A 19,616-nucleotide genomic window follows, 5' to 3' on the forward strand; every position below is an offset into this window, starting at 1 on the left:
TGACAACAATAAATAGGCAAAAGCTAAATGACTAACAACAACGAAAGATAACAACCAACTACACGATGATGGTTGGGCACTTTGGGGGAAGGCGCGAAGGAGATGGAAGCGCCGAAACAAGGTGGTCAGCAACGACGACGTGAAAAAGTTGGGTGAACAATGGTGACAAAGAAGAGGAAGCATGATCACTACTAGAAAAGTCTCATTTTCTTGCGAATTTTCTTGCAAAAAAATATTCGCAGAAATTTTTTACAAATTTTCCTGAAAAAAAATAATTGCAAATTTTTTTTGTGAATTTATTTGTGAAAAATAATTTACAGATATTTCTTATAAATTTTACTACAATTTTAATAATCATAGAAATTTTTTTTCATGGTAAAAATTTGCAGAAAATATTGTAAGAATTTTATTTTATTTCTTGTAGATTTTCTTGCAAAAATAAATTCGTAAGTAATGTTTACTAAATTGGTAGAAAAATTTTGCAGGTAACTTTTCTTGCATTTTCCTACAAATTTTTATCCGGAAGAAAAATAAAAAACAATATTTATATTTATAAGTTTAATATTTTACAAAAAACTTCAAGTCCTACATCAATTGAAAATAAAACAATTAAAGAGTATATAAGTTGGGACAACACTTACCTTACAAGTTGATTTGTATGGTTGAGTATTAAGCTTATAATCTACAATCTTAGAATTTAAAAGATTATGTATCACATGTTGGAGGCATGGAAACAAATACTTCGGATGAATTCATTGTGAGCATTTGAAACCTAAAAAATTATTGATAGAATTTATAGTAATTTCTTTATTTTTTTCGTAAAAATATTCCTGCAAAATTTCTTGCGAAAAAATTCGTAGGAAACTTTCCTGCGAAATTTTTTTTGCAAGAAACTTTCCTGCAAATTTTTTTTGCAAGAAACTTTCTGCAAATTTTTTTCGCAAGAAATTTCGTAGGAAAATTTCTTGCGAATTTTAAAATTCGCAAAAATATATTATCCACGAAGGTATTACTTGCAGTAAAATTTCGTAGAAAAATTTACAGGAATAACGTTTCCTACGAATTTTTCATAAAAATTCGCAGGAAAAGTCGCATGTAATAAAAAAAGTTCTAATAGTGGATGAAGCAAGGTGGGTGTATGGGAGAGAGAAGAGAGAAAATGATCAAGTAATTAGCAAAAAAACAAAAATGAGAAAGTGGGGGTCTCCTCCAAATTAGTATTGAACCTTTATAAATTGGTCCTTAAAAAACTGATTTTGTGTCTATTGATTCTCTTTAGAACCAATTTTATAAATTACATACAAAATCAATTTTTTAAGAGAATCGATTTTAAAATTGGCACTACTCCCAACTTTTAAGATTGATTATAGGTTAGCTAATAATTTTGAAAGTACTTTTAAAATTAGTTAAAATTTAATCGATCTTAAAAGTGATAGCATTATTTACAAAAATATCATTGCTTCATTTTTAAAATTGGCTCCTCTTAATCAATTTGAAAATCCCAATTTAAAAGGTATTTTTTGCACTAATGGATTGATCTATATAATAAAAACTTTTAATTCAAGGATTGAATCGTTGAAATTTGATATAAAATATGAGTTATTGAGTGGAACAAGTATAAATAAACTTATTCTTGAAATAAATGAATTTCACCTCATACACACACAAACACACACATATATATGTGTGTGTGTATATACTGACCTAAGCTAAGAGTTAAAGGATCTCAAGACAATAATTTAAAATTTCAATTTCAATTCTATAAGATATATATTATTTAAATATAGAGTGATAATATTTATTTTTGGATATTGTTTATAATTAAAATAATAAAGACTTTTAAAATGAGAAGAATCACTTGATCTGTACAAGGAGTCATTACCCTAAATGAGAAATGAATTCAAATGAAGAGGAATTCCAAGTTTCATCCGCAATATCTACAAAACTTGTGAGGAGAGAATTTTCAAGTTTCATATGTAAAATTTTGATAAAGAGTTTTCAAGTTTCACTGGTAAAATCTGATGTAGGGATTTTAAAAAATAAAAAAAAAACTTATGATACATCTTAAGATAATGAATATTATTACGTGGACGTACGTGTGGGGGACTAAATTATATTACCGCGTGGTTGGGATAGAAGTCGGCGAACATGCTAATAGATGAACAATATCCCTGAAAGAACCGTAACGATCGAGACAGAACTCTTGAAAATACAAAATCCACTTATTACCTAATCTATCACACAAAACCTATTTATTAATGTCTATATTAGTGTAAATATTACAATGATATTATTCAACTCTTAACTTATATTGTCAGTTACATGTGATCATGAATTTTTTTATTATTATTAATTACTTAAACAAAAAAGTAATTTTAAATTTAGGGACCAAAACTAAACTTATCTAAATTTAATGGATTTAAAACATATTTAAAATCTTATTAAAAAGATATGTGATATTTTCCTGAAGACGTTTTATTTTTTAAATTAAAATTACGTGATTAGAACACTCTATTCGCATTAAAAGTTAAAACACTGGATTTCAAACGTTGCTTAAATATAAATAAACTCTATTTTTTATAGGACAGAAATAAACTCTTCAGCATTCACAAATGGAGTTATTACTTGTGATTTAGTTCCTTTTTATAATTAACAAAAGAAACGATATGGATGCATCATTTTTTTCAAACTAACTTATTAATTGCCAAGAAGTTTGGGAGGAAAAGTCGAAGTTAATTATCAAGGTTTGTCGATTCCTTCCAATAATTGCAGGAGTTGGTCATTTTGGGAACCAATGAAATGAGAATCCCTCAACGTGACTACATAACTTTGTTCTGTGAGTAGTACATGATAGTAACACCATTGACAAGCCAACTGGGTTGTGTATTTCTGGGGGTTAATATGTGTATCTTGTATCGAGCTAACCTTCCTATTTTTTTTAATAATTTTTTTTATTAATAGAAATTGATCTTAGTGTCAAAACATTTACAATCGTCTGTATCATATCAATTAATTAAGTTAAACCAAGCTATATAACTTTCTACCTGCCCATTTCAGTTTTCCATGCAACACAAAAGATGTTTATATACACTATATGGATTGAAGCACTTCGTACCTCTAATAGGTATACACAAATACAATGTTAGAAAATTATGTATAATTATTTAATTTTTTTTTTACATTTGAGGAATATAATGGTCCACTAAAAAATAGAGACAAAAAATAGTTACATACCCCTATATTCCCTTTATAATAAGTATATATATAATACATATATGAGACTATTTGGTAAAATTAATTAAAATAAAACTAGCTGAAAATTAAAAAAAAAGTTGATAAACTAATTGACAACAAGTAGCTAAAAGATTTTAAGCTAGCTAATTGAATTATAAATGTTTTGTAAATTTATTTGTTGAAGTAGCCGATAAATTAATGTAAAATAATATAAATGTATATGCTTATGATATTTTTTTTATAAAATTTAATTTAATTTTATTGAAAAACAATATATATTTGGGGTATTTGTAATTTTTATTTATTTATTTAAACCTTAAAATCTTTCATTTATAGATAAATTCTTTTAATTATACTTTCAATTGTTCTATGGTGTAATTTATTATTAATATTATACATAATCTTAAAATATTTTTAATCAAGTATAAAGTAAAGTAAAAATAACATACACTAAAGTAAATAATAAGTGTAATGGCTATAAAGTATCTTGAAATCTAATTTTAAATTAATAGAATAAATAGAGTAATGGACAAAATAAATAGTGTAATATAATACTAAAATTTTAAAATAATAAAATAAACCTATCATGTATCAATGTTAATATCTTGAAATATAATGCAGAAACAATAAAATAAATATTCGTACATAATATAATAGTTAAAATAAATATTGTAATATAAAAATATCCAAAGAAAAATAATACTTATTAAATAAGAGCGTTATGCACTATCACTATAGAATAGTTTATATCGTAGTCCAACCACAATGTATAATATAAAAAAATTTGTTGATATTTATAATAATTATATATTGTAAGTCCATTAAACCTATTAAATAAACATATTTTTATCATTAATGATTTTGTTATATATGTAATAAATAGTACAAGAAACCAAGCTTTGTAAAAAAAATGTTAAAATTAACACAAACATACTTTATGAGTTGAAGAAGAGAACAAAATGAACACTTTGCTCCCACATAATCGATATTTGACCAGTCCATTATATATAAATAAAGATCGACATGTAACATTAATTTTTTCAACAAAGATAACGTATCAATTTCTCTACCGTTTTTTATGATCCAAAAATTTGTCTTGTTTTCTCGTTACTCATCTTGTTTACTATCTTTTTCTCTTCCTAACCTGTCTTTATTGATTTGACTCCATGAAAAAATGAAAATATCTTACATACCTCTCATCCTTCTCTTAGTATATGACACTATATTTCCCCTTATGATTTTAGGTATCTTCACATGCATGCCTTCTCTCTCACACAAGTATTGCTACATCCATCCACCACTTAAGAATTAATCTTTTAATCTCTTCTACTTCCACCATGATAAAAGCAACATCCTCGTCCTTCGTTCACGAATGGGCTTATGATGTTTTTCTTAGTTTCCGAGGCGAGGACACCCGCATGGGGTTCACAGGAAACCTCTACAATGCTTTGTGTGCAAAAGGAATCAACACCTTCATGGACGATCACGAGCTTAAGAAAGGAGAGGAGATCACACCGGCTTTGATGAGGGCAATTGAAGGATCTAGGATTGCAATTGTGATATTTTCAAGAAACTATGCATGGTCAACGTTTTGTTTGGAAGAACTTGTGAAGATCATGGAGTGCTTAGAACACAAGGGGAGGTTGGTTTGGCCAGTTTTCTATGATGTGGATCCGTGTGATGTGAGGCACCAAAGAGGGAGTTATGGAGAAGCATTAGAGAAGCATGAAAGAAGGATGAATAATGAGAAGGAGAAGGTGAAAAAATGGAGGTTTGCTTTGCACAAATCAGCAAATCTCTCTGGTTGGCATTTCCAACATGGGTGAGTAACTCACCACTACCATTTTCTAGTCATTCTTTAAAGAAAAAAATATGTTGTATGAGTATGACCCTTCACTTTTGCGTTTTTATTTTTAATTTTTAGTTATAAAATTGTCACCCTATTTTTAATTTGTATTTTTTTAAAGAAAATTTTGTGTTCGATTTTTGCTTTGTGAATGCCTTTCTGAAATATTGCGAGTGAGATACTCGTGGCAGAAAAAAAAAATTATAACCTTATTTTCTATTTTTAAAGATTTATATAAAAAAAGTTATTTTCAATGTTTTCTATATAGATATTTGAAAACATGAATAAATTAAAAATAAAATAAAACTTTTGTAATTCAAAAGTGAAAAGAGAAAATGAAAAACAAGAAATAAAAAAGTGAATAAATTAAAAAGGTAGTTAATAAATTTGTTGAAAAAAATAAAGAAGAGAGATTTTATTATTATTATTATTATTAAAGAAAGGAAGTGTAAACATGATTTGTCCATATTTTATTATTTACTCTTTTTATCCCTTATGAGTTATGACTTTAGGCATAAACTTTTGTTAATTTTGGGTTTAGCCCAATAGATCTTGAATTTGTTTCAGTACGGTTTAGCCCAAGGAATCATTTTTTTCCCTCGTGTTTTATTATTATTTTAAGGCAGATGATAAACACACCTCCACTCTCGTATAAACACACATCCTTTTTAAAAAAATATATATAAAATGTCTAAATTACCCTTAAAAAAAATAAAATTCCTAAACTTACACCTCCCTTCCCCGTACCCCGTTCCCCGCACCCCTCTTCCCCGCACCCCACACCCCCCTTCCCCGCACCCCCACACCCCACACCCCCCTTCTACTTGTGATTTGTGGCTGTTATTTTGGCAGTTTCTGGCGGTTAAAAACCGCCACAAATTGCATTACCCGCGTTTAACCGCCGGATCTACGATCCACACAAATATAATGTTAAACAAAAAGTACTGTTTAGCAACACAGATCAAAAGGAAAAGTGTACTTGCCTCCTCTACAACCAGCACCTCTTAAGCCATATCCAAGTTCTGGAGGAATCTTCAGTGTACGTTTCCCTCCTATGTTAGGAAAAAGTAAACAATTTTACCTGGGCATGTCATAAAAAATGAATTCCACTGATAAAAAAAGTACCTGCAAGCATGGGGGGAACTCCATCACCTCCTAAAATGCTTTCATCCCAACCTTTAATGACCTATTTGGTTCATGGATAACTTTTAATTCCTGAACATGAGAACTCTATAATATGACTTACTTATGACAGGTAGCGCTCATTAAATAAACACGGAAATTTACTCTATGGTTTTCATCAACAATTCTTAAGAAGCAATCCCAAATGGGGATCCACCCAAATGGAAATTTACTCTATGGTTTTCATTTACAAAATGTCCACCCCAAATGGTTTTTGGCGATCGTAGATCCGGTGGTTAAACGCGGGTAATGCAATTTGTGGCGGTTTTTAACCGTCAGAAATTGCCAAAATAACCGCCACAAATCACAAGTGGAAGGGGGTGTGGGGTGTGGGGGTGCGGGGAACGGGGGTACGAGGAAGGGAGGTGTAAGTTTAGGAATTTTATTTTTTTAAGGGTAATTCAGACATTATATATATATTTTTTTTAAAAAGGGGGTGTGTTTATACGAGAGTGGAGGTGTGTTTATCATCTGCCTTATTTTAATTTGTCTTGGGTTGCTTTTCTTTGAGGATCCTTTTTAGTTTGAACATGTGGAAATCGGGCCTGATAATGCTTTTGGGTTACTCTTGGAAAGCCAAGTCCCATGTTTTCTTGCTTCCTTTTTCTTTTCTCTTTATGGATGCTATTTCCTCCTATTATAAATATATATTATATATTATTCTCTTAAATAATTAACTCATTTCATAATTAAATTTTGATAATTCTGATAATTATCATTATTTACATTTTATTAATCTTATCATTTTTTTTATTTTTATTTACGTGTTAGATCTACATTTAAAATTGTATTTGTCTCTAATATTAAAAGTCTAAGAAATTATCTTAATTATCTACAAATTTTTTATTTAGTTATAAAAATATTCTTTCATTCTTTTCACTTTGGTTCTCCTTTTTTTTCCTTGATCCAAATTGATACAACTTTATATCATCTAATAAGTTTTTTTTTCCTTTTATGATATAATTATTGAATTAATTATGATAAAAAGATATAACCTTATTCTTATACTAGTCGACTCGGTGAGAAAAATTATACTTTTTATTAAAAAATAAACATCAATTGACATAAGTTATAGGAACTTGTGTCTCTTAATTTGTTGGGATACAAACAAGTCCTACATTGATAAAATAAGAAGAAAAATAGAAATTAATTCACTTACCCTTGGCCATGAACCTTCTTTGAATTTTTAATTCACTTAACTCTTCCACTTTCGAATTCGAATCTAAGAAAAAGAAAAGAAAGAAAAAAATAGAAATTAATAATTGAAAATCTAATTATGTTATGAAAGATTTTGTTCTAATTAATAATTAATATTAATATAGTAGAAAAATAATACAATGATATCGAACTAGATTTAATTTTAAATTGTAATACATGATTTTACAATTTCTAGTGAGGGAAATTAGACATGATTTTTTTCAGTAACGATATATCATTGATATAAAATATTTATCATTGAAAGTAGTGGTCAATTTCCGTCAGAAATCATGAGTGTCCACAATAGATATTTTTCTTTCCACATAGTTTATTAATCGGTTATTTCAAAAGAATACACAGTGCGGTAGCATAAATGGAAGAAAGGAATTATATTTTATTCCATGACATTACATGAATTTGTACAGCAATAGGAAAATTTGAATCTCATAAAATCTGCTGCTGATAATAAGCATAACATATGACAGAAATAAGGAGAATCAAATATTCTGATTCTCACAATTATTTGACTTTTTATTGCCTATAAAAAAGGAAAATAAGAACTGATATTTGGCAGCTTGATGGATCATTTCAATTAACACTCCTTGACATTGAAGCTGCATCAAGTCTTTTCCTCAAGAATGCAAATCTGTCTTTAGGAAGCGCCTTTGTTAGGATGTCAGCATTTTTAAGTTCTGTTCTACAATGAACAAGTTGCACTTCTCTATCTTTTGAACTTCTTCTAGAAAGAAATACTTGATCTTGAAATGTTTTGTCTTACCATGGAACACTGGTTCACTAGCAATTGAAATTGTAGCTTGGTTGTCCACAAGTATTTGTGTGCCTTTTGTTTGTTCCACGCGCAAGTTTATCATGAGCTTTCTAATCCAAAGAGCTTGATAACTTCTAATAACAACTATATATATTCTACCTCTAATTTTGATTGAGCCGATAACTTCTTGTCTTTTAGAACACCATGAAAACACACCAGAACCCAAGGTAAAGCAATAATCTGAAGTGCTTCTCATATCATCAACACAACCTGCCCAATCACTATTAGAATAACCAAGAAGACTGAAACTTTTAACTTGATTAAACCTTATTCCATAATCAACTAACATATCTAAGAATTCTTTTGCTGCTTGAAAGTGAATTTCACTAGCACAATACATGTAACTGGATAGTAAACTCACAACATACATAATATTTAGCCTAGTTGATGTTAAATACATCAAGCACTCTATTAAGCTTTTATACAACCTTTCATCAACCTTTTCAACTTCATCTTCTTTGCGTAACTTCTCCTTTTAATTCATTGGAGTTGGAGCTGGTTTGCACTCTTCCATGTTGAACTTCTTGAGTACTTTTGCATATTTTTGCTAACACACAAATATCTCATTTTTCTCTTGCATACCAAGAAAGAATGTCATCTTTCTTGGGTCTTTCATCTCAAAGGTAACTTTCATTCTTTCTTTGAACTTGTCAATAAACTCCTTAAGACTTCCTGTAATAAATAGATCATCAACATAAAGGGACACAACAAGTACACCATTATCAACCTTTTGGACGCATAGGGTAAATTCAATTGGAATTTTTACAAAGCCTAAGTTCACCAAGTGTGCATCAATTTTATTGTACCATGAACAACATAACCCTCCGGTTGTCTGATAAAAAAATTCTTCCTCTAAGTATGCATTCAAAAAGGCAGACTTGACATCCATTTGATGTATAGCCCAACCATTTTGTGCAGCAAGTGAGAACAACAACCTTATGGTATCCAACCTAGCCACTAGAGCAAATGTTTCAAAAAAATCCACCCCAAAGATTTGGGAATATCCCTCAACAACCAATCTTGCTTTGTACTTGTTAACAGAACCATCAGGATTGAGCTTGGTCCTATAAACCTACTTGACTCCAACAACTTTTTTATGACTAGTGTTGAGATTTCCGTTGAAGTACTTTTGTTATAATTGAAATTTAGTTTAATTCCATCAACGGTCTCAAACACGGCAAGTATACCGGCCGTTCAAGTAGTAAAAATATCGTATCCACAGGGATTAGAAGGTAAAATAAGCATTTAATGACTATTCGTGACTAAAGAATGATTCCAAATTGTAGTTCGTCATGTATATGAATCGAAGAGCATGACTACTGGAATGAAAGCTATAAATAAATAATGGTTTGTGAGTGGAAAAGGGTAGAAATGGTAATGGTTTTGTGAGGTTGTGGGGTCAGATTTCACCAAACGTTACACTAATGAGTCCTTAATCTCTTGTTAAATTCATTGCTTAGTCAACCCAAGAGTTACTCAAATCTAATCCCTTAGAAAAAGAGCCTAGATGCGGATATTGAATATCAATCCCTTGAGTACCCAATATCTACACCCGCATTACGGGCTAGGGTTTAAGACTACTAATGGGTCAAGCTCTATCCCTAGATACAATCACCACTAGGCATATGTTTCAGAACTAGTTTCAAAGGTTATTTTCCAATACCCATGGAACCTTAAATCGTGCAAATGGTGATCAATCCAAAGCAAGCATTAAGAATAGAAACATAAACAACAATGAATGAAACAACATGTATATATATCATAAAAACCATAAGGATTACAATAGTATTCGTTGGTTACATCTAACCCCACAAAAAATGGGTGAAACCACTCAACAAAGAGGGCAAATACAAAATAGAGATGAAGGGAGAAATGAAGAACCGAAGGAAAGACCCACACACGAACGGCTTCAAGCTCCGAGAATCCCTTCCACAGCTCCCAAAACGCGCCCAATGTGTGAATGAGGGAGAAACCCTCGAAAATGGCTTCAAATACGAGCCTGGGAGGTCAGATTAGGGTTCTGTGCCCGGCGCATAAGTTGTCGCGCCCGGCGCATAGTCTTCTGAGCACTTTCTGCCTCGTTATAAGCCCGGCGCAATTACTTTTTACGCCCGGCGCAGTGTCTTCCAGAGACTTTCAAGCATTCTCTGCCTTAGAGCGAGCCCGGCGCAATTCTGTATTAAGCCCGGCGCAATTCGTTCCAGAGAGTATTGAGGTACTCTCTGCCTCGATCACGCCCGGCGTGGTGGAGTCTCGCGCCCGGCGCATGTACAACTTCCAAAAGTCCACTGCTCTGTTCTTCTCAAGCCCGGCGCAGCGTCATCTTACGCCCGGCGCAGACACTCTGCTCTGCTCCTTGGCTCCTTATGTTTCCAATCCAAAAGATCTTCAATCCTCAAATCTCTAGCTCAATACCTGTACAAAAAATGAGGTGGATTAAGGTATTGTTAGATGAATTTGGGTTAGTTATATCTGCATACAAAATGAACCAAAAAGAGAACAATTATATTGCAATGGTTCAAAGGATGAGTGGAATTTGTTCAATAAGTCTCATCAAAAAGAGGTAAAATTGAGACTTAACAACTCCCCCAAACTTAGAACCTTGCTTGTCCTCAAGCAAAAGGTAATTAATCTAGCAGATAACAAGTAATGCAAGTGAGTCAATTTCTACATCCTAGTTCACTTGTATCTTCTTTTCGCAAGCATGAACCTCAGATGAATTTCCAATCACAATTATTGCAATAGAACATGACAAGGTGCAAACAAAGGTTTCAAAAGAGATCAAAGAGCTAAGAGGAGTAATGACTATCTGTGTATGCATCCTCACTAGGAAAATGTTTCTCTCTATGCACACTAGTGTATCAGGGTGAGTGTTTCTCTCTAGTCTACTACTCACGCCACATAATTCAACTTTGCTCTTCGTTTCCAAATGAAACCAGTGGTAAAACAAATGCAGACACTTATCACAAGGTCTTTATTAGGGCAATCTGGGTCAAGTAGGGTCAAGCGGTAGCAGTTTTATGGGTTTTCAAGGATTGAAGGTGCTATAGCTTAAGAGAGCAAATAAGATTTTACAATGATGTCCCTCTCCATACCCCATTACAACAATTTGGCACATGCCCTTTACCTGATCCAAGCCATTAGCCTTTATGAGATGCATATTTACATTTTTGCATCTTAATATTTTTGTTTTTGTTTTGCTTTGTTTTTCTTTTTTTTTTTATTTTTTTTATTTTGTTTTGTAATGGCTGACCACATACTTTCTTCTTCCCAAAATTCCCCATTCTTCAACTCCCCCAAACTTATTTGATGTCATCAGTTTGCTCTCTTAACCAAAGCAAGGGTTATGGTTAATTTTTCATGGTTTGGGACAAGTGGAAGGTGTGTTGTTTAGGCTTAGAAAGGTATGGGTCAAGTGAAGAGTGGAGATGGCTTTTTGGCTTAGATGGTTACAAAATAGAGGAGTATGAATGCCTTGATCATATAAGTGCACAACATAAGCAAACCACCAGGGAAACTCAAGCAAAGTCTATCATGCAACCTAAGTGTAGTTCACTCATAGGTATTTAGGCTCACACCTCACCCGGCTATGCATGCACAACTATCAAACTCAACTCAGTTCTATGATCAACATTGAAACCCGTATGCAACTAGTTATGAACTAAAGATCTAATGTGACTTGAAAATGTCTAAGGTACACACACCATAAACATCAAGCAAACTATAATCCAGAATTGACCACAAGCAACGCAAGTATCAACAAGATTAAAACCTGTGCTAAAGAAGACTATTCACAAAAGAACCAACAAAGTAATCACCAAAAAAGAACTAAAAATAAAAACAGTTAAAATACTGAAATTAAAAGACAGAAAAGTAAATTGCAATAACAAAGATAAACTAAGGTAAACTCCATCTGCTTCCATCTGTGGGGTCTAGTCATCATCATCTCCAAGAGCTGCTCCACCATAATCAACTCCATCAGCATCAACAGCTCCACTACTCCCCCAAACTTAGGAGCCTGGTCCCCAGGCCAATCAGTATATGCCTGAAAGTCCTAGTAACCAAAAGTGATTGCAGAGTGTAATCATGAAAGAACATGGTGAGCACAAAATTTATACACAGTGATGACCAAGCAAATGTAGCAAAAATGGGGAATATCCTTAGACCAAAATTAAGCACAACATGCATGCACACGGAAATGAACTATAACAATGCAACATAAAGCACACAAACATACAACATACAACAGAACATAAAGAAACATGATTGAAAACAGATAAATATGGGCTGTCAGGAATGTCCTACGCCGGGCGCAACACAGATGCGCCGGGCTTCATATCAGTAAAATTCAACAAGGCTTCAAAATCTGATATCGCGCCGGGCTTGCGTTAAACGTGCCCGGCGTGGTGGGTTCCAGAGACCACAATTCGAGTCTTGCGCTGGGCGCGAGGTGAAGCGCGCCGGGCGCATAACCCTGATATGGTCAGTTTTGCCTAAATTTACTTTGAGATAAGGCCTGATTTCCACCTACATACAGAGTTACCTCTTCCTCACACTCCCAACAAGATGTACCCTATATTTACCCACTCAAGCATGATTCTAACAATCAACATCTAACACAAAATAATACATACCACAAACCAACATATAACACAAACAACGTGTACACAAAACAATCATGCATAACAAACATTAACACTAAAATCTACAACAGAATGAAAGGACAAACACATAAACAAAGTCAGATCTCTGGGTTGCCTCCCAGGAAGCGCTTGTTTACTGTCCCGAGCCTGACGGTGACCAACTTGAAGTGCTCTGATTCTCCTTCTCCTCTTGTTGCTCTTGTTCCTTTTTGCCCCGTGTGCAATCTCATGATTGCTCAACAATGACTCAGAAGGATTGGTGAATCCAATTTGAGCAGTACCTTGCATACAAGAGAAAGCTGAAGACTAGAGTACACAGGTTAGCTTCAACAATTCATTACCAACACACAAATAAAAATAACAATAAAAAAAAGAATAAGTCACAAATAGCTACAAATACTAAATCGCCATTCTAATCCCCGGCAACGGTGCCAAAAACTTGTTGAGATTTCCGTTGAAGTACTTTTGTTATAATTGAAATTTAGTTTAATTCCATCAACGGTCTCAAACACGGCAAGTATACCGGCCGTTCAAGTAGTAAAAATATCGTATCCACAGGGATTAGAAGGTAAAATAAGCATTTAATGACTATTCGTGACTAAAGAATGATTCCAAATTGTAGTTCGTCATGTATATGAATCGAAGAGCATGACTACTGGAATGAAAGCTATAAATAAATAATGGTTTGTGAGTGGAAAAGGGTAGAAATGGTAATGGTTTTGTGAGGTTGTGGGGTCAGATTTCACCAAACGTTACACTAATGAGTCCTTAATCTCTTGTTAAATTCATTGCTTAGTCAACCCAAGAGTTACTCAAACCTAATCCCTTAGAAAAAGAGCCTAGATGCGGATATTGAATATCAATCCCTTGAGTACCCAATATCTACACCCGCATTACGGGCTAGGGTTTAAGACTACTAATGGGTCAAGCTCTATCCCTAGATACAATCACCACTAGGCATATGTTTCAGAACTAGTTTCAAAGGTTATTTTCCAATACCCATGGAACCTTAAATCGTGCAAATGGTGATCAATCCAAAGCAAGCATTAAGAATAGAAACATAAACAACAATGAATGAAACAACATGTATATATATCATAAAAACCATAAGGATTACAATAGTATTCGTTGGTTACATCTAACCCCACAAAAAATGGGTGAAACCACTCAACAAAGAGGGTAAATACAAAATAGAGATGAAGGGAGAAATGAAGAACCGAAGGAAAGACCCACACACGAACGGCTTCAAGCTCCGAGAATCCCTTCCACAACTCCCAAAACGCGCCCAATGTGTGAATGAGGGAGAAACCCTCGAAAATGGCTTCAAATACGAGCCTGGGAGGTCAGATTAGGGTTCTGCGCCCGGCGCATAAGTTGTCGCGCTCGGCGCATAGTCTTCTGAGCACTTTCTGCCTCGTTATAAGCCCGGCGCAATTACTTTTTACGCCCGGCGCAGCGTCATCTTACGCCCGGCGCAGACACTCTGCTCTGCTCCTTGGCTCCTTATGTTTCCAATCCAAAAGATCTTCAATCCTCAAATCTCTAGCTCAATACCTGTACAAAAAATGAGGTGGATTAAGGTATTGTTAGATGAATTTGGGTTAGTTATATCTGCATACAAAATGAACCAAAAAGAGAACAATTATATTGCAATGGTTCAAAGGATGAGTGGAATTTGTTCAATAAGTCTCATCAAAAAGAGGTAAAATTGAGACTTAACAACTAGGTCTATCCACCAATTTCCATGTCTAATTTTTTTCAATCATCCTGAGCTCCTCCTCTATTGCATTTATCTATTTTTTATCAGTTGCAGCTTCGTTATATCCAGTAGGTTCCATGATGGAAACATTGCACCTTTGATAGAGGTTAGAAAGTGATCTTGTTCCTCCGTTAGGCTCTTCATCTATGTGATCAATGGCATGGCATGAATTTATACGACAATAGGAAAACATAATCTCGTAAAATCTGCCACTAACAAGCATAATGTATGATAGAAACAAGGAGAATCAAATATTCTGATTCTCCCAATTATTTGACTCTTTATTGCCTACAAAACAGGAAAATAAAAAATGATATTTGATAGCTTGATGTATCATTTCAATTAACACTATTTCACGACCAAGGCCAAAATTCAAATCCTACATAACTTTGTTAAAAAATATAAGTCACTACTACTTTTGCCAACTAATATTGTTAACTAGACATGATTTTGATTGAATTGATTCAATTTTACGCTTAAATTTGCTTTTGTGCAGGTATGAATATGAGTTTATTGGAAAGATCATCGAAGGGGTATCTAAAAAATTCAATCGCATCCCTTTACACGTTGCTAATTACGCAGTTGGGTTAGAGCCTCGAGTGCAAAAAGTAAACTCACTCCTAGATGTTGAATCAAATGATGGTGTTCATGTGATAGGGATTTATGGAATCGGTGGGATTGGCAAAACAACACTTGCATGTGCCATACAATTTAATTGCAGATCAATTTGAGAATCGTTGTTTTCTTGCTGATATTAGAAAAAATTCAATGAAACATGGCTTAGTACAACTTCAGGAGACACTTCTTTCTGATTTAATTGGAGATAAGGACATCAAGTTGGGGAATGTAAATAAAGGAATTCCAATAGTTAAAAGAAGGCTCTTTCAAAAGAAAATTCTTTTGATTTTGGATGATGTTGATAAACTGGAGCAAATAAAAGCACTAGCAGGTGGACTTGATTGGTTTGGTTATGGTAGCAAAATTATCATAACAACAAGGGATAAACATTTGTTGTATGTTTGTGGTGTTGAAAGAACCTATGAAGTAGAAGGATTGAATCATAAAGAAGCCTTTGAATTGTTTAGTTGGAATGCTTTCAAAAGAAAACAAGTTAAGCCTACTTATTTGGACATTTCAACGAGAGCAATACTTTATTCTAATGGCCTTCCATTATCTTTGGAAATAATAGGTTCTGACTTATATGGAAAAACAAAGTTGGAATGGAATTCTGCATTAGATTCTTATGAGAAAATTCCTCATGAAGATATCCTCGACATCCTAAGAGTTAGTTATGATGGCTTAAAGGAATTTGAGAAGGAAATTTTTTTAGACATGGCATGCTTTTTCAAAGGGTACATACTATATGTAGTGGTCGTGGCTCTACCCCAGAGTATGGAATTCGAGTTTTGATTGATAAATGTCTCATAAAAATTGATCAACATCGTGTGAGAATGCATGATTTGATTGAGGATATGGGTAGAGAAATTGTAAGGTTAGAATCACCTTCAAAACCAGGTGAACGTAGTAGATTATGGTTTGCTAAAGATATTGTTCATGTTTTCAAAAAGAACAAGGTACGTGCAAGGTTTGTTTGTTAGACCATTGACTTTTAATTTTAAACAAATACATAGTGAAAGACATGATAATTCTTAACTCTATATTTCAATTTTTGATGACATATTTTATTATTTCTCAATTAAATTGATTTATAATTTGGAAATTTATTCTAAATAATTTAATGCTTTTTGTTTAAAGGGATCCGATAAAACTGAGATTATCATGCTACATCTACTCAGATAAAAAAGTGAAATGGGATGGAAATGCATTGATGAAGATGGAAAACCTGAAAATATTGATGATTGAAAATGCTCGCTTTACGAGAGGGCCTAATCATCTCCCAAAAAGTTTAAGAGTGTTAAAATGGCATGAATACCCTGAACCATTGTTGCCATCTAATTTTGATCCAAAGAAACTTGTCATACTTGACTTACCCATGAGCTCCATTAGGCTGGACAATCATGTGATCATGGTATGTATTAGTGCTATAGTATGTAACATTCTCGATAATATTTTTGGTCTTAAATATTAATAAGCTTCACTAGAAAATATTCATAATGTAACTACTCATTTATTATTTGAATTTTGCAGAAATTCAAGTCTTTGACTGAAATGAAGTTAAGTGGTTGCCTATCACTCAAACAAGTACCTGACATGTTTGGTGCACCAAATTTGAAGAAACTACATCTTGATTTTTGCAAGAATTTAGTTGCAGTTCATGATTCGGTTGGATTCCTTTACAAACTTGTAGATTTGAATCTTACCCATTGTCACGGTCTAAGGGATCTTCCACGTGGCATCAACTTAACTTCTCTTAAAACCATGTCCCTCGGGTATTGTGCAAGTCTCAAGAATTTTCCAGGAATTTTTGGGAGGATGGAAAACATAAACTACCTATGTTTGAGTGGTACCTCCATAAGAGAATTACCATTTTCAATTGCAAATCTTGTTGGCCTCACAATGTTGTCTGTAGATGATTGCAAAAGGCTACAAGAACTACCGAGTAGTATTTTTATGTTGCCAAAACTCAACACTTTTCTAGCCACCTCTTGTAAAAAGCTTGCAAAAATAGAGAGCCAAGATCAAGGGCAAGGAAAACTGTCTTCAAATGTGAGGAATGTCACTCTTAGTTCAGTTGGAAGAGATCGCAATTGTTGTTTGGTAGATGAATTTCTTGCTACACTTCTTCCTCGCTTGCATCTTGTAACATGTTTATTCCTTAATCATAGCAATATGACAACACTACCACCTTGTATCAGTGATTGTGCCAGTTTGGCCAAACTTTATCTGGATGAATGCAGGGAACTTCGAGAAATTATGGGGATGCCGCCAAATATAAAATATCTTTCAGCAGTGAATTGCACATCGTTAACTTCCCAGTCTAAGGAAATGCTACTGACTCAGGTATCATATTTCCATTTTGGAAATTTTCAGTGTTTTAGGTAATAATAGAATAACAAAACTCTACCTTCTTCAATCAATTCAATTACTTGAGCTATGCGACATGAAAAAAATTAAAATAATAATGAAATGCTGATTTTTTCCGATACCTCATGTGGGTGGTCATTTTTAATAAGTTACACATACGTAATCCTTTTTAAGAATCTAAGATAACTTTGATATTATTCTAAAATAATAGATTTGAATCTAACTCAACCTACAAAATTGATTTATAAGTTGATGATTGTTCTCCACTTATATATTATATAATTATCTAATCTCTAACTAACATAAGACTTGAATTTTTCTTAATAATAAAATGTATAAATGAAGAATAATTCTCCACCATTATTAATTTTTGAAATCGACTTAATCGCCAACTTAAATCCCAAGGTGATATTAGAGTCGAGCAAAGTGATTGTTTTCAAGTCAATCTCCAACTATATCAATAGATATCCAGATCTCAATACAAAAGAAGTGTCACATCGACCAATGATTAGTCAAAATAATATATATAAAAGAGAATTAGTTTTATGAATTGAATTAGGCCGAATATTAAATTTTAAGAGCACTTGTTCCTCATTCCCTCTTTTGCCCTCTTATTTTTTTCCTACAATAAGATCTATTATAAGTCTTTTTTTTTTTTTTTTTTTTTTTTTTTTTTTTGTAAACCAAGTATTTTGTAGTTGAAAGTCGGAGACTAATTCTTTGAAACACTAAAATTTATTTAAGAGATTGGCTTCTCCCAAATATTTTTTCATACACAGAGTTGGAATCAAACCTCTAACGACATGCTTAAGAGTGTTATATATATATATATATATGACATTCTGTTGCTTTATTATTTATAAGTATTTCTTAAACAAAATAAAATACAAAATGATTCACAGTTCTTAATTATATGTGACTAACAGGCACTGCACAAGAAGAGGGGCACGTATTTTTGTTTTCCAGGATCTACAATCCAGAGTTTGTTTAATCACTGTAGCAGGGGACCATCCTTGTCTTTTTGGTTCCGTAACAAATTCCCTGCAATTACTCTCTGTGTTGTTGGAATTTCGGGTGGTTTCCTTCGCTATGAGTTTGACTTGATCATTAATAGTAGTCAACGGTTCCCGAATTTTCTCCATGTTAGGTCCGCGAGCTTATTTCATGCAAATCACATAATTCTGTTCAATCTACGACTTGAATTTGGCAAAGGTAAATATGAAAAGTTATGCATTGAGAATGGATGGAACCATGCTGAGATTTCGTTGGTGAATCGTGGAAATAGAACAAATATGAAATGGATGGGAGTTTATGTACAAGAACAAACAAGCGTGGCAAATATTCGATTTTCACTTAGGGACCAATGTTTTAAGTTGCGAAAAATCGTGGACAAAATTGTAGTTGCCATTTGGTTAAGAAAACTTTCAAAACAATGATATTTTGGCTGAAATTAAAATATAGTCTCGAGGTATTTTATTTTTGGAATTCACAAGTTTTTGTTACCTTTGTCTCTCTAGCCACCATGCTTTCATCGAAGGAATGACAAACCTTGCTTTAAATTAAATAATGGATAAAGATAGGCGAGTAGCTAGAAACCTGTGAAAGTTGCTATAATGCTTTTCATCATATTTTTATGTACATTTAAAAAAGTCAATGAATGTATAATTTTCTCCTTATATTTTTATTTGAACATAGATTCAAAAATATATGAAAGGGGATGTCCATTATTTTCTCTTCACCTGTAATTTTTTAAATATTTCCAACATATAATTTTATCTCTATATAAGTTAAAATCGTTATTTGAATAAGAACATTTTTAAAAATTATATTTCTAAAAAATGTTTTTTAAACAAAAACATTATTAAGACTTGTTATCACCCTCATTGAGTCACGTCTTGTTACACTCTTTTTTTCAATTAAAGAAAGTGAATAATAAAACAT

The 19,616-nt window shown here is 32.8% G+C and overlaps 1 pseudogene across 1 annotated transcript; it reads left to right on the forward strand.

Moving 5' to 3' along the window:
• Nucleotides 1–4,327: 4,327 nt before the first annotated feature.
• Nucleotides 4,328–19,266, forward strand: LOC114915977 (disease resistance protein Roq1-like; annotated as a pseudogene). Its single transcript, XR_014430489.1, has 5 exons — nt 4,328–5,056; nt 15,187–16,264; nt 16,446–16,719; nt 16,839–17,651; nt 18,602–19,266. The product of XR_014430489.1 is annotated as a disease resistance protein Roq1-like (transcript).
• Nucleotides 19,267–19,616: the final 350 nt, after the last annotated feature.

Source organism: Cajanus cajan, chromosome 11, assembly GCF_000230855.2.
Source record: "Cajanus cajan strain Asha chromosome 11, NIPB_CcT2T_4, whole genome shotgun sequence".
Classification (NCBI taxonomy): domain Eukaryota; kingdom Viridiplantae; phylum Streptophyta; class Magnoliopsida; order Fabales; family Fabaceae; genus Cajanus; species Cajanus cajan.